This window comes from Pelodiscus sinensis, unplaced genomic scaffold, assembly GCF_049634645.1.
Source record: "Pelodiscus sinensis isolate JC-2024 unplaced genomic scaffold, ASM4963464v1 ctg36, whole genome shotgun sequence".
Lineage (NCBI taxonomy): Eukaryota > Metazoa > Chordata > Testudines > Trionychidae > Pelodiscus > Pelodiscus sinensis.
Genome location: NW_027465931.1, coordinates 504,458 through 509,575, shown reverse-complemented (window position 1 = coordinate 509,575; position 5,118 = coordinate 504,458).

Sequence of the window (5,118 nt, the reverse complement as noted above, 5' to 3'; positions counted from 1 at the left end):
CCCAGGAAGCACTAGATTCCTCCCCTTTGGCCCTGTGCCATCCTTTCCTTAGCACACCCATGCAAGCCAGGCAAGCATTGTGGCCTAATTAATTTATCCATGTGAGATCCTTGCTTAGTACGCACTTATTCCTGGCCCCAGCCCTTTGTTCACACCACTAGATTAATACACTATCCTAGTATATCTCCAATAACTGACAGCAGTGGCAAGAGGAACATAGATTGTTTAAAGCAAATGAGGTTTTATGTAAACATTCTTAATTTTTTTCTCTTCTTCTCTTCAGTGTGGACGCTAAACTTTTCTAGTATTTTCTTGCCTACAGCTCACCTTAGACCCACAATAGAAGCCAAAGGGCCAATGTTATCACCTTGCACTTAACAAGAGAAGGTTTTTTATTGATGTTTATTTTACACTGCTTATTTAGGCATCATCCTGGAACATACGGACACCAAGAATATGAAATGGCTGGACATGGAACATCTGTTGACCTGTAAGTAACAAATACAGGTGAAATCCTATTCATTAGTGAGTTATAAAATAAAGAAATTTAGCTGACAAGCAAGCAGTAACTGATACCACAGGTGTGAAGTGCATCAGCCACACATCAAAGGACAGATTCAGCTTTAGTCTGCTCTGAAAGAGGTACGTCTACACTACAGCGTTAATTCAAGTTAACTTAATTCGAAATAGTTAATTTGAATTAAGCTAATTCGAATTATGCATCTATACACAAAACCTATTTCAAAATAGCATTTTGTTATTTTGAAATAGCGCGTCCACACTGAGTGGACCCTGAACCGAAGTTCAGGCTGGCCGGAACCAGTGCTGGCAGGGCATCAGGTTAGGACATAGTGTGTGGGGCTGCTGCCTCAGGCTAACTGAGCTCCGTGCTTCACGGGACCCTACCCCCACCCCGAACAGACAGTTCTCAGGGTTCCCCGCTCACTTGTCTACCCCGATGAGGGAGAGCAAAGCAGTCCTGTCTTGGAGTGCCCTGAGTGCCTGCACTCGGGACACCACAGCACTCGGCCACATGGAGCCAGAGCTGCCCCTGGGCACACCGGTGCGTCTCGTAGGGTTGTTGCCATCAGCCCAGCTGCACTTGCTGCAGGCTACCGTCCGGGGAGTCCATCGGGGGGCTGTCAGGATCCAGGAGGCCCTGCAGGAGAGTGTCCACCCCGAGGAGCCCTCAGAGCCACCCCGGTCCTCCCCACCGGGGGCTCGTGCCCCATTCCTCCCTCACGTCCATCTACTTACTCCTCCCTAGCCTCCCTTCCTGATGTCAAATAAAAGACATGTATGTTCAAAAATAGAAACTGGGTTTATTGAACAACAGGGTGAACCTCTGGGGAGACTGGGGAAAGGAGGTGGGAGAGAGGAATAGAGTGGGTGGGAGAGGGGAGGGTGAAACCTGGGAGGAGGAAGTTGGAAGGGAGAAGCAAAGGGAAGAAGGGGGAAGGGAAGATCAGGGCCCAAGGTTGGGGGTCTCACCGCACCAACTTGATTGTCATGCAAACCTGCTCCTGGGTTCGCATGTGGCCTTTGGTGGCCAGGCTGGCAGCTATCCTGCCATTGACGGCCGTGTTCCTCTGTCTAGTGCGGAGATCATGGATGCTGGGGCATCCCTCCCAAACCTGAATAAGGTCCATGATCTCCACCCTGGACCAGGAAGGCACCCGCCTTCTCCAGCCCCTGTCAGGCTCCTGGGTGCTGGCAGACTGCTCCTGAGGAGCAGTGGAGGGTTGGCTGCCAGTGCCTTGCTGGCTCACGTTTTGTGGCTACTGGCTCAGGGGCCCCGGTGGCCACTGCTGGCTCTTGGCTGGTAGGCTTGGATCTGGCACGGGCCAGGGTCTATCCCTTTAATGGCTCTGGGGCCAGGGGGAGAGGAGAGGAAGTTTTCCTGGTTGTGCCCAGAGTGGCCACCAGGGCTCCCTGGGAAGGGCTGGAGGCCCCCTATTTTGAATTAATTGTCTACACAGCACTTAATTTGAAATAGCTATTTCAAATTTGGTGTTACTCCTCGTAGAATGAGGTTTACCAAATTTGAATTAAGCGCTCTGCTATTTCGAATTAATTTCGAAATAGCGGTTTGCATGTATAGATGCTATTAAAGTGAATTCAAAAGAACAGCTGTTATTTTGAATTAACTTTGCGGTGTAGACGTACCTGGAGGAAACTGCAGCCAGTGTGATATAAGTCAGTGCATCTCCTGGCTACCCTGGCAATGCCTCTTCCCAACCTGTGTGATCCACTCTTTGGGCTCCATCGGCTCCCTGGGAGCCACTTTTTGCTACCCCAAACTCCACACCATCAGATTTATTTCTGTCAGGAGATGTAAAATAACTTAAAAGCAGAAGCTATTGAGTCAATGGAGCACCTTCCAATTGGATGAGTTTCTGGTAGGGTCAGGGTCTCCCCTCTCCCCCCTCCTCCATCTCAGTTTGGAGCTTGGAAGGATCCCAATGGAGGAACCTAAAGCTTTGTTTGTACAGAGAGCTTCTGTAGCTTGGTACTCACTGGTACTAAATCTCCAGCTACTGCAGGCATAGGTGACTATATGAAAAGTGAGTCATATTCTCTGTAATTCCAGCTCTCCAGGTCCTACAGAATGACCCAAGTCCCATTGTCCAGCTGGTGGCAACTCAGGTCCTAAGAGACATCTGACCTGGATGAGTGCTCGGGGAATGAAGCACAGACAAATAGAAGAAAGAGCTCCTGCTTCTGTTTCCAGCTTGCACATCATATACTTGGGTGGGAAGCTAGACTGAACGCTATATCTGCTAGCTGTCTATGGGGTAGGGGAGTAGTATAAGGGCCCTACCATCAATCAAACATTAGCCCCGCCCCCTGACCCTGGAAGTCCCCCCCCCCCGACTCCCCGGAAGTCCCTTCTCCCTTGTCACTGGCAGTCCCGCCACTGGAGGGTAGTACATCCGGGTCGAGAGGGACAGGTGACCGGAAGTAAAAAAGGATGTCATGTGACCCCGGTTAGGCCCGTCCCCTGTCACCGGAAGTCCCGCCCTTGGGGGTAATACATCCGGGGTAAAGAGGGGCAGGTGACCGGAAGTAAGGGGTGTCATGTGACCCCTCTAAGGACTTGCCCCTCCTCCCTCTACCAATCAGGAAGGGCTTTCCCCGTAGGAACGCCCCGCGAACCGCTTTGACCAATCGGGGGGCAGTTCCGGGAACGGATGACCCGCCCAGAAGTGGGTCGTGTGACCCCTCTAAGAACTCAACCCGCCTCCCTCCACCAATCAGGAGGAGTTTTTTCCCTGTAGGACCGCCTCGTGAACTGCTTTGACCAATCGGGGGGGCAGTTCCGGGAACGGATGACCCGCCCAGAAGTGGGTCGTGTGACCCCTCTAAGAACTCACCCTGCCTCCCTCTACCAATCAGGAGGGTTTTTTTCCCTGTAGGACCGCCCCACAAATCGCTTTGACCATTCGGGGGGTGCAGTTCTGGGACCCGTTGACCAGACCGGAAGCTGGTCGTGTGACCCCTCTAAGAGCTTCCCGTGACACCCTCTGTCAATCAGAGCATAGCACTTCCCCATAAGTTCTAGCGCCACACAAAAGAGGCCATCTTGTTCCAAGATACAGCTAGGACACCGCAGCGGCACGCCCACGCTGTCTGAGCACGTTCCGCTCAAGCAGAGGCGGCAACAATACCTGCAAGAGTGGTCATGACTGTATACTGTGTGGCAAAACTCACAATAATTTTTCGCTCCGAACAACTTTTTCACATCCAGAACCCCATAGTAATGCTCATCTCCGCCAAGCGCCGCGCGCCCGGGGCCGGCGCTCCCCCCGCAAGCGCCATGCGCCCGGGGCCGGGGCCGGCGCTCCCCCCGCCAAGCGCCGCGCGCCCGAGGCCAGCACTCCCCCTGCCAAGCGCCGCGCGCCCGGGGCCGGCGCGCCCCCCCGTGCAAGCGCCACGCGCTATGTGCCCAGGGCCAGGTCAGCCCCGAGCACCTGGCGGGTGCATGCAAATGCCCCTGCGGGCGCCATAGCACCCGTGGGCACCGTGTTGGGGACCACGGACCTACGGCAATAACAGTATTTAATAAGATTTCCAAACACAGTTCAGCACATAGGCCCTGGAGCTTGCAGTTTATACCCTCTGGAGTCCAAGTCAAACAGTCATGGTACCGCTGGGCTGGCGCATTTATGACACAACCCTCACAGTCCTCAAAAAGCTTTTCCCTAAGACAGTGACTAAGGACGGTATAAACACTAATGCGTACAATAGAGCGCATAACTTTTTTACGCTTATGATGTGGCACTGGCTCAACTAGGTCAATGCACAGCCACCTCCTGAATTCTTCATGGCCGTCATCCTAGGCGTTCTCTTCAATGCTTTGTATCGGTGTTGAGCAAAAACAAGGTGGGCCCGGTTCGTCTTCCTCGTCCGATGCAATGCTGTCCCGGGTCTGACGGTCAGCTAGAAAGGCATCGTCAAGCTGTCAAAAGATTGCCAGAAAGAAATAATGTAAGACGCTCTGGTCATTTTTTTTTTAAAGTTTACAAAATCCCGGATTCCTAACCCCATGATGCCCCAACTTCGATCTTTCATTTACCTATATGGCTTCTTTTCCATGCATCTTGTCCGACTCCTGGGAGCCATGGGCACCTTCTTCCTCCAGGCTATCTAGCTTGTCTGGCTGCATCGTGAGCGGTTGGGTTTCGGTGTCAGATATTGGTGTATCCATCAGCGGGTGGGTCAAAGGGCTCCCTTCAACTTCTCCTTCCTCCTCGGAACTGTCGCTGATGTAGCGCTTTCTTCTCGGCACCAAAACAAAGTTGGTGAAAGAAGCCATGTTTCCGCTCAGCGTTTGCACGCTCTCTGAAACACGCGCTCTTGGAACAAGATGGCCTCTTTTGTGTGGCGCTAGAACTTACGGGGAAGTGCTATGCTCTGATTGGCAAAGGGTGTCACGGGAAGCTCTTAGAGGGGTCACACGACCCGTCTTCGGTCTGGTCAACGGGTCCCGGAACTGCACTCCCCGGATTGGTCAAAGCGATTTGTGGGGTGGTCCTACAGGGAAAAAAACCCCTCCTGATTGGTAGAGGGAGGCAGGGCGAGTTCTTAGAGGGGTCACACAACCCACTGCTGGGTGGG